Genomic DNA, 11392 nt, shown 5'->3' on the forward strand with positions numbered 1-11392 from the left:
CAGTTCATATCCCTCCCTTGTTACACTCAGTCACCTTGTCCTTGATTCTTATCTCCAAATACATTATATTTTCTTGTTTAGGGCCATTGTACTTCCTTGGAACTCTTGTGAAAGATCAGTTGCCTATACTTAACGTGGGTCTATTTTCTGGGATTTGTATTCTGGTCCATTGACCAATTTGTCTTTTACTAATACCACAACATCTTGATTACTGTAACTTTACAGTAAGTCTTGAAGTGGGATATTGTCATTCCTCAAACAATATTCCACGTCTTCAATAGTGTGTTGACTATTCTAGGTCTTTTGTCTCTCCATGTGCATTTTAGAGTTAGTTTGTTGATATCCATTAAAAAAGCTTTCTTAAATTTTTATTGGGACTGCATTGAATCTACAGAATTACTTGGGAAGAATTGACATCCTGAGAATATTTTCTGCCTTATAAGAAATGCTCAAGGAAGTCCTGCATCTGGAAGTGAAAATAGGATAACTACCATCATGACAACATACAAAAGTATAAAATTATCTGGCAGAAACTGGAAAAAACTTCACAGTGTGAACCTTTACACACTATTTTGTCTTGCAAGTGGAAGAAGCATACTAACAATGCCACCAATCCACCATCTCAGGAAAAAAATTCATAAACTGTGTTTTCTGTAATCCCCTTTTCAATGGGGGTGAGGTGTTATCTCACTGTGGTTTTGATTTACGTTTTTTGGGAACCAAAAGCAAACAGGAGTAGCTATATTTATATCAGATAAAATAGACTTTAAGTTAAAATCTGTAAAAAGAGACAAAGATGTTGATTATATAATAATAAAGGGATCAATTCAACTAGAGGAAATAATTGCAAATGTTGTAAATATTTACAATATTATTTACACCCAATAGTAGAGTACCCAGATATCTAAAGCACACATTATTAGATCTAAAGAGAGACATATACTGTGACACAATAATCACTGGGGACTTCAGCAACCCACTGTCAGCATTGGACAGTTCATCTAGACTAGCAGTCTCCATCTTTTTTGGCACCAGGGACGAGTTTCACGGAAGACGATTTTCCCATGGACGAAGGTAGGGGATGGTTTTGGGATGATTCAAGCACATTACACTTATCATTAGATTCTCATAAGGAGTGTGTAAACTAGACACCTCATCTTTGCAGTTCACAATAGGGTTCACATTCCTATGAGAATTGAATGCTGCTGCTGATCTGCATCCGATCAGCAGGGCAAGAGGTGGAGCTCACCTTTGCTTGCCTGCCCACCACCCACCTCCTGCTGTGCAGCCTGGTTCCTAACATGCATCGGACTGGTATTCTATACATACATATATTATTTAATATATATTATAATATAATATGTCTTTCCTTTTTTTGGTGATCTTTTCAGTGTCTTTCATCAGTGTTTTATAGTTTTCCTTGCAGAGATCTTTTGCCTACTTATTTAAATTAATTTCTATGCAATATATATTACTAAGAAATAGTATAATATATATGTGTATATATATTATATATCTAAAACTTAGAAATAAATTTAACCTACTTAGTTAAATTTATTTCTAAGTGACTGGGCACTGTGGCTCATGCCTGTAATCCCAGCACTTTGGGAGGCTGAGCCAGTTGGATGACCTGAGGTCAGGAGTTCAAGACCAGCCTGACCAACATGGTGAAACCCTGTCTCTACTGAAAATACAAAAATTAGCTGGGTGTGGTGGTGTGTGCCTGTAATCTAAACTGCTTAGGAGGCTGAGGAAGGAGAATCACTTGAACCCGGGAGGCGAAGATTTCAGTGAGCCGAGATCGCACCATTGTACTTCAGCCTGGGCTAGAAAAGTGAAATTCCATCTCAAGAAAATATTTCTAAGTAATACAGATTACTAAGAAATAGTATAGTGTATATACATGACTTAAAAATAACAATAACTAAGCAGATGAAAGAGCTCTGCAAGGAAAACTATAAAATACTGACAAAAGAAACTGAAGAGGTCACAAAAAAAAATAGAAAGACATTCCATGTTGGAAGGAACATTATTCCAACATTAGTTGGAGGAACTAATATTGTGAAAATGACTCAACTACCAAGAACATTCTACAGATTTAATGCAATCTCTGCCAAAATACCAGTGACATTCTCTAGAGAAATAGAAAAAAACAGATTCTAAAATTTATATGATATCATAGAACACTACACAGAGTTGAAGCAATCCTGAGTGAAAAGAAGAAATCTGGAAGAATCACACTATCTGACTTCAAATTATACTACAAAGCTATAGTAATCAGAACAGTATGATACTGGCATAAAGAGAGACCAATGGAAAAAGACCAATGGAACAGAACATAGAACCCAGAAATAAATCCATGAATTTACAGCCAGCTGATTTTCAACAAAGTTGCCAAGAATATTCAATGGGGAAAGGACAATCTCTTCAATAAATGATGGTGAAAGAACTGAATGTGTACATGCAGAAAATGAAACTAGACGCTTATCTCTTACCATATTCAAAAATCAAACCAAAATGGATTAAAGACTTAAATGCAAGACCTGAAACTATGAATTACTCGAAGAAAACATTGGGGAAATGCTTAAGGAAACTGATACGGGCAAGAAGTTTTTTGATAAGAACTCAACAGCATAGGCAACAAAGGTAAAATGGTGAAATGGGATTAAATCCAACAAAAAAGCTTCTTCAGAGCAAAGAAATCAATCAACAAAGTGAAGAGACAACCTACAGAATGAGAAGAAAAATTTGCACGTTTTCAGTCTGACAAAGGATTGGTAATCAGACCATATGAGGAACTCAGACAACTAAATAGCAAAGGAAACCCAAAAATAATTCGAGTAAAAATGGGCAAATGATCTGAATAGACATTTCTCAAAAGAAGACATACCAATAGGTATATGAAGAGTTGCTCAACATTACTAACCATCTGGGAAATGGGAATCAAAACCACAGTGAGATAACATCTCACCCCCATTGAAATGGGGATTATAGAAAAGACAGTTTATTTATTTTTTTCCTGAGATGGTGGATTGGAGGGATTGTTAGCATGCTTCTCCCACTTGGAAGACAAAATAGTGTGTAAAGATTCACACTGTGAAGTTTTTTCCAAGAAGTGACACAGGAACTTAACAGGAAAACTGAAAGAAACCACCCTTTGAAAGAAGCATCAGGCTGCAGCCTACACCACGAGCCAGGTGGACAACTGTAAGTCCCCAGAGTGTGAGAGAGGGATAAAGTGCCTCCAGGATATACAGTCCCACCGGGGAACCCGGCAATCCAGGCCACAGGGAAGGTCTTAATCCTTCCTTGTGGCAGGCCAACTGGGTGGCTGGGTCTTAATCCTTCCGAGTACTGGAGCTGACTTAGTAAGTGGTGGGAGTATATGAGAAGTGGCATCAGGGCAGGCATTCCTAGTCTCTGGCGTTCCCAGTCTCCAGCAGGACAAAGGGAAGCCATTCCTGATCGTACCTCACAGGGGACCTCATGGACGTCTGCCAGCTAACACAGGTGGTTGTCACAGGTTGAGAGTAACTCCCAACTGAGATTCACAATATAATCTCAAGTAGGGATAACTCCCCCGTGGTCAGAACCAAGGGGCAAGTGGGAAGTGAGCTGCAGCTCCCAGCACAGGAGCTTGGTGTTCCTGCTTAATGGGCAAACCTGGAGAGGTGTGGCCTGAAAGCTGCAGATACTGGCTCAGCATTGGACCTTTGTGTCCCTGCTTAATGGGCAAACCTGGAGAGGTGTGGCCTGAAAGCTGCAGATACTGGCTCCTCAGGGAAGGCGTATGGCCTGGGGCACATTTGAATTCTGAGCACAGACTGCCTGGAACCTAGCTAGCTGCTGCTAGTGGAACACTGTGGGTGCAAGACCTGTCTTGCCAAGAGTGTAGGAGCTGGGTGTGGCTTATTGCCACCTGCTACTCCCCATTCCCCATACAGACTCTTCTGTGAAGCAGAGGCAGCTGTGCTCCTCCCTGTAACATTATTCCTGCAACCAGAGAACCACTCTCTGATCCCCAGTGGGGCTACTGCTTTTGTCCAGAGGTGGAGAGCCAGAGTGCGGACTTGCCTGATTGAGCTCTCACTTGGCTTTGCCCCTCCACCTGCCCTGATATATTAATACGTAGGGCAGAAATTTTTGGGAGCCCTATGGCCCCCCCGCCCGGCCTGCCACTGCCTGAGACGCGAGAGTAGCTCCTCTGGGTAACATGAGACAGACACAAATTCCACTGCTACCACCACAGCTGGTGTTGTTTTGCAAGCGCCACCTCCTGGCTGTGGGCCAATTGACAGAGTCCATTATAGCATCTGCTTGCAAGCACAATAACAGCCAGCAAGAAGGAGAAAACTTGTGCATGACCTCAGCTATCACTATTGCCTGCATCCATCTGGTTAATCAGGAAGTTCTGAGTCTGTCCACATGGCCAGTTTGTTAGTACCACAGCTGGCATTTGAGAAAGCCAACACACAAGGCTATTTATAACCTAGCAATCTCACAGAATCTACATCACTCCCCTTCTTCCCCCATCAGAGCTGGTGCTGGTACCACTGCTGGGGGTTTTGAGGATCGGTTACATGATTGGCCCCCTGCAGATATTCTCCAGCACCAGCATAAATTGTGGCCGCCCCACTGGGTGGCTAGACTAAGAGGAGCCGCAGCCTTCATAGTAGTCTGGCTCTCTGGGACTCCTACTTCTAGGGGGAAGGGGAGTGCACCGTATCAATGGAGCACACCACGGGACAAAAGATTCCAGATGGTAGACCTTGAGTCCCACTTTCTGCATATGAGAAGTTGCTTTTCTTTTTCTTTTTTTCTTTTTTCTTTTCTTTTTTTTTTTTTTTTGAGACAGACTTTCGCTCTGTCTCCCAGGCTGGAGTGCAGTGGCGCAATGTCGGCTCACTGCACCTGGGTTCAGGCAATTCTCCTGCCTCAGCTTGCTGAGTAGCTGGGGTTACAGGCGCCTGCCACCGTGCCCAGCTAACTTCTTGTATTTTTAGTAGAGATGAGGTTTTGCCATCTTGGCCGGCTAGTTTTCAACTCGTGATCCACTCGCCTCAGCCTCCCAAAGTGTTGGGATTACAGGCTTGAGCCACTGTGCCTGGCAAGAAGTTTCTTTCAGCAGAGGCACAGGTACAGTGCTGGGTTCAGTGGCGGAAATGTCTGCAGATCTACTTCAACAGTCAGGCACTTCTGGGGATCAATGAAGGGTCTTAGAGAAGGGGGCTTTTTCTTCCCCTTCTCCACTACTGCAGACACAGCTGCAGCTTCTCCCATGACAGCTTGGCATAGCGACACATGTAGACATTCATTCTCTCTGGAATAGTTCAGAGTGACTGCATTCTATGGGAGGAGCGCTCTCCAGGTTCAGGCTTGCATGAGTGGCAGAGCCACAGTCCCTCTCTACAGGGAATATCAGCATTCCTGCAAATGAAAAGAGGTGCCTATCTGATCTGACTAGTCAGATCACTGGGTCAGGAGTGTATCTGGGAGGTGGGTAGGTTTCCTGCTGTCCTGGCAGGGGAGCTGAGGAGGCTCCCTCCCTTCCCCTTGAAAAGACCTCAGTGTGTTTCCCTGAGAGCTCCCCCAACCACATCTGTCAAGGATGGGACCTTTGCCCCCCACTGGGAACTGCATTGACCAAACTGCTTTAACCACAGCTGGTTTTTATTCATGGATACCTCCCTTGACTGGCCTAAAGCCTGAACTGTTCAACCAGGTAAAAAAAAAAAACGTTGGGGGGAATATAAATAAATAAATAAAGTGCATAGTACTGGGGAATGAGATAAGCTTCAAGAGACTTCTGCCCTTCCAACACCAACAGAAACAGTGAACCTGCCCTCACACTGAGCACATTGCTACTACAACTAGCATCTGAGAAAGCCACCATACAAAGACTCCGTATAACCAAGGAACTCATACAGAGTCTGCACCCACGAAAGCACCCAGAACCATAACTTACAATAAACTCTAAACATTAAAGTCACATCCTCAAGGGGAAAAAAGATCTAAGAAAAATCACAATTAATCAAAAATAAGTTCAAAAATAATTAGAAGAAGTAGTCTAATCAGGTGAGTGGAAATCAGAAAAATAATTCTGGCAATATGACAAAACAGGGTTCTATAACACCCATTAGCTCTCCAGCAATAGATCCAAACCAAGAAGAAATCTTTGAAATACCAGATAAAGAATTCAAAAGATTAATTATTAAGTTACTCAAGGAGATACAAGAGAGAACTGAAAACCAACATAAATAAATTTAAAAATTAATTCAGGATATAAATAAAAAATTTTCTAAAGAAATAGCAATTTTAAAGAAAAATCAATCAGAAATTCTAGAAATGAAAGACACATTTAGAGACTTACAAAATGCAGGGGAATGTTTTGAAAGTAGGCTTGACCAAGTAGAAGAAAGAATTTCAGAGCTCAAAGACAGGGCTTTGAGTTAAACCAATTAGACAAAAATAAAGAAAAAAGAACTTTTTTCTTTCTTTTTTTTTTAAAAAAGAAAAGAAATGGAAAGTGTACCCAAGAAATACAAGATTATGTATAATGGCCAAATATAAGTATCACTGATGTTCCTGAGGAAGAAGATAAACAAAAAGTTTGGAAAACTTAGTTTAGGGAATAACTGAGGAAAACTTTCCTGGTCTTGCTGGAGATTTCGATATCTAAATATAATAGGCTCAAAGAACTCCTGGGGAATTATTTGCAAAAAGGACATGACCAAGGCACATAGTCATTAGGATATCTAAAGACAACATCATAGGAAGAATGCTAAGAGCAGTGAGGAAAAGCATCAGGTACCTATAAAGGAAAATCTATCAGACTAACAGAAGACTTCTCAGCAGAGACTTTATGAGCCAGAAGGAATTAGGGTCCTATCATTAGCTACCTTGTACAGAAAAAACTGTCAGCCAGGAATTTTGTATCCAACAAAACTAAGTAAAAACAGAAGGAGAAACAACATCTTTTTCAGACAAGAAATGCTAAGGGAATTTGTCCTAATAGACCAGTCCTACACCAGCTAAAACCTGTTTTGCTAAACTACATTTATGCACAACGAACACAGAGATAAACTAAACCAAAAAAAAGTTTGAATGAAACCACCGGGATCCTTCTATCCACACCACCAATGATTGCTAATTACTAATTGCTAAGAGGATTTCTTTTTTTTTTTTTCTATTACCAAAATATCCATTTGGGTTTATTGAAATTATTATTTTTTATTTTTTTATTTATTTTATTTTATTTTGTTTTATTATTATTATAGTTTTAGGGTACATGTGCACAATGTGCAGGCTAGTTACATATGTATACATGTGCCATGCTGGTGTGCCGCACCCATTAATTCGTCATTTAGCATTAGGTATATCTCCTAATGCTATCCCTCCCCCCTCCCCCCACCCCACAACAGTCCCCAGAGTGTGATGTTCCCCTTCCTGTGTCCATGTGTTCTCATTGTTCAATTCCCACCTATGAGTGAGAACATGTGGTGTTTGGTTGTTTTGTCTTTGCGATAGTTTACTGAGAATGATGATTTCCAATTTCATCCATGTCCCTACAAAGGACATGAACTCATCATTTTTTATGGCTGCATAGTATTCCATGGTGTATATGTGCCACATTTTCTTAATCCAGTCTATCATTGTTGGACATTTGGGTTGGTTCCAAGTCTTTGCTGTTGTGAATAGTGCCGCAATAAACATACGTGTGCGTGTGTCTTTATAGCCGCATGATTTATAGTCCTTTGGGTATATACCCAGTAATGGGATGGCTGTGTCAAATGGTATTTCTGGTTCTAGATCCCTGAGGAATCGCCACACTGACTTCCACAATGGTTGAACGAGTTTACAGTCCCACCAACAGTGTAAAAGTGTTCCTATTTCTCCACATCCTCTCCAGCACCTGCTGTTTCCTGACATTTTAATGATTGCCATTCTAATTGGTGTGAGATGGTATCTCATTGTGGTTTTGATTTGCATTTCTCTGATGGCCAGTGATGATGAGCATTTTTTCCTGTGTTTTTTGGCTGCATAAATGTCTTCTTTTGAGAAGTGTCTGTTCATATCCTTTGCCCACTTTTTGATGGGGTTGTTTGTTTTTTTCTTGTAAATTTGTTTGAGTTCATTGTAGATTCTGGATACTAGCCCTTTGTCAGATGAGTAGGTTGCGAAAATTTTCTCCCATTTTGTAGGTTGCCTGTTCACTCTGATGGTAGTTTCTCTTGCTGTGCAGAAGCTCTTTAGTTTAATTAGATCCCATTTGTCAATTTTGGCTTTTGTTGCCATTGCTTTTGGTGTTTTAGACATGAAGTCCTTGCCCATGCCTATGTCCTGAATGATAATGCCTAAGTTTACTTCTTGGGTTTTTATGGTTTTAGGTCTAACATTTAAGTCTTTAGTCCATCTTGAATTAATTTTTGTATAAGGTGTAAGGAAGGGATCCAGTTTCAGCTTTCTACATATGGCTAACCAGTTTTCCCAGCACCATTTATTAAATAGGGAATCTTTTCCCCATTGCTTGTTTTTCTCAGGTTTGTCAAAGATCAGATAATTGTAGATAAGTGGCATTATTTCTGAGGGCTCTGTTCTGTTCCATTGATCTATATCTCTGTTTTGGTACCAGTACCATGCTGTTTTGGTTACTGTAGCCTTGTAGTATAGTTTGAAGTCAGGTAGCGTGATGCCGCCAGCTTTTTTCTTTTGGCTTAGGATTGACTTGGCGATGCGGGCTCTCTTTTGGTGGCATATGAACTTTAAGGTAGTTTTTTTCAATTCTGTGAAGAAAGTCATTGGTAGCTTGATGGGGATGGCACTGAATCTATAAATTACCTTGGGCAGTATGGCCATTTTCATGATATTGATTCTTCCTACCCAAGAGTATGGAATGTTCTTCCATTTCTTTGTATCCTCTTTTATTTCATTGAGCAGTGGTTTGTATTTCTCCTTGAGGAGGTCCTTCACATCCCTTGTAAGTTGGATTCCTAGATATTTTATTCTCTTTGAAGCAATTGTGAATGGGAGTTCACTTATGAGTTGGCTCTCTGTTTGTCTGTTATTGGTGTATAAGAATGCTTGTGATTTTTGTCCATTGATTTTGTATCCTGAGACTTTGCTGAAGTTGCTTATCAGCTTAAGGAGATTTTGGGCTGAGACAATGGGGTTTTCTAGATATACAATCATGTCATCTGCAAACAGGGACAATTTGACTTCCTGTTTTCCTAATTGAATGCCCTTTATTTCCTTCTCCTGCCTAATTGCCCTGGCCAGAACTTCCAACACTATGTTGAATAGGAGTGGTGAGAGAGGGCATCCCTGTCTTGTGCCAGTTTTCAAAGGGAATGCTTCCAGTTTTTGCCCATTCAGTATGATATTGGCTGTGGGTTTGTCATAGATAGCTCTTATTATTTTGAGATACGTTCCATCAATACCTAATTTATTGAGAGTTTTTAGCATGAAGCGTTGTTGAATTTTGTCAAAGGCCTTTTCTGCATCTATTGAGATAATCATGTGGTTTTTGTCTTTGGTTCTGTTTATATGCTGGATTACATTTATTGATTTGCGTATATTGAACCAGCCTTGCATCCCAGGGATGAAGCCCACTTGATCATGGTGGATAAGCTTTTTGATGTGCTGCTGGATTCGGTTTGCCAGTATTTTATTGAGGATTTTTGCATCAATGTTCATCAAGGATATTGGTCTAAAATTCTCTTTTTTGGTTGTGTCTCTGCCCGGCTTTGGTATCAGGATAATGCTGGCCTCATAAAATGAGTTAGGGAGGATTCCCTCTTTTTCTATTGACTGGAATATTTTCAGAAGGAATGGTACCATTTCCTCCTTGTACCTCCGGTAGAATTAGGCTGTGAATCCATCTGTCCCTAGACTCTTTTTGGTTGGTAAGCTATTGATTATGGCCACAATTTCAGATCCTGTTATTGGTCTATTCAGAGATTCAACTTCTTCCTGGTTTAGTCTTGGGAGAGTGTAGGTGTCGAGGAATTTATCCATTTCTTCTAGATTTTCTAGCTTATTTGCGTAGAGGTGTTTGCAGTATTCTCTGATGGTAGTTTGTATTTCTGTGGGATCGGTGGTGATATCCCCTTTATCATTTTTTATTGTGTCTATTTGATTCTTCTCTCTTTTCTTCTTTATTAGTCTTGCTAGCGGTCTATCAGTTTTGTTGATCCTTTCAAAAAACCAGCTCCTGGATTCATTAATTTTTTGAAGGGTTTTTTGTCTCTATTTCCTTCAGTTCTGCTCTTATTTTAGTTATTTTTGCCTTCTGCTAGCTTTTGAATGTGTTTGCTCTTGCTTTTCTAGTTCTTTTAATTGTGATGTTAAGGTGTCAATTTTGGATCTTTCCTGCTTTCTCTTGTGGACATTTAGTGCTATAAATTTCCCTCTACACACTGCTTTGAATGTGTCCCAGAGATTCTGGTATGTTGTGTCTTTGTTCTCGTTGGTTTCAAAGAACATCTTTATTTCTGCCTTCATTTCGTTATGTACCCAGTAGTCATTCAGGAGCAGGTTGTTCAGTTTCCATGTAGTTGAGCGGTTTTGAGTGAGTTTCTTAATCCTGAGTTCTAGTTTGATTGCACTGTGGTCTGAGAGACAGTTTGTTATAATTTCTGTTCTTTTATATTTGCTGAGGAGAACTTTACTTCCAACTATGTGGTCAATTTTGGAATAGGTGTGGTGTGGTGCTGAAAAAAATGTATATTCTGTTGATTTGGGGTGGAGAGTTCTGTAGATGTCTATTAGGTCCGCTTGGTGCAGAGCTGAGTTCAATTGCTGGGTATCCTTGTTAACTTTCTGTCTCGTTGATCTGTCTAATGTTGACAGTGGGGTATTAAAGTCTCCCATTATTATTGTGTGGGAGTCTAAGTCTCTTTGTAGGTCACTCAGGACTTGCTTTATGAATCTGGGTGCTCCTGTATTGGGTGCATATATATTTAGGATAGTTATCTCTTCTTGTTGAATTGATCCCTTTACCATTATGTAATGGCCTTCTTTGTCTCTTTTGATCTTTGTTGGTTTAAAGTCTGTTTTATCAGAGACTAGGCTTGCAACCCCTGCCTTTTTTTGTTTTCCATTTGCTTGGTAGATCTTCCTCCATTCTTTTATTTTGAGCTTATGTGTGTCTCTGCACGTGAGATGGGTTTCCTGAATACAGCACACTGATGAGTCTTGACTCTTTATCCAATTTGCCAGTCTGTGTCTTTTAATTGGAGCATTTTGTCCATTTACATTTAAAGTTAATATTGTTATGTGTGAATTTGATCCTGTCATTATGATGTTAGCTGGGTATTTTGCTCGTTAGTTGATGCAGTTTCTTCCTAGCCTTGATGATCTTTACAATTTGGCATGATTTTGCAGTGGCTGGTAC

The sequence above is a fragment of the Pan troglodytes genome, chromosome 20 (genome assembly GCF_028858775.2).
Source record: "Pan troglodytes isolate AG18354 chromosome 20, NHGRI_mPanTro3-v2.0_pri, whole genome shotgun sequence".
NCBI lineage: Eukaryota > Metazoa > Chordata > Mammalia > Primates > Hominidae > Pan > Pan troglodytes.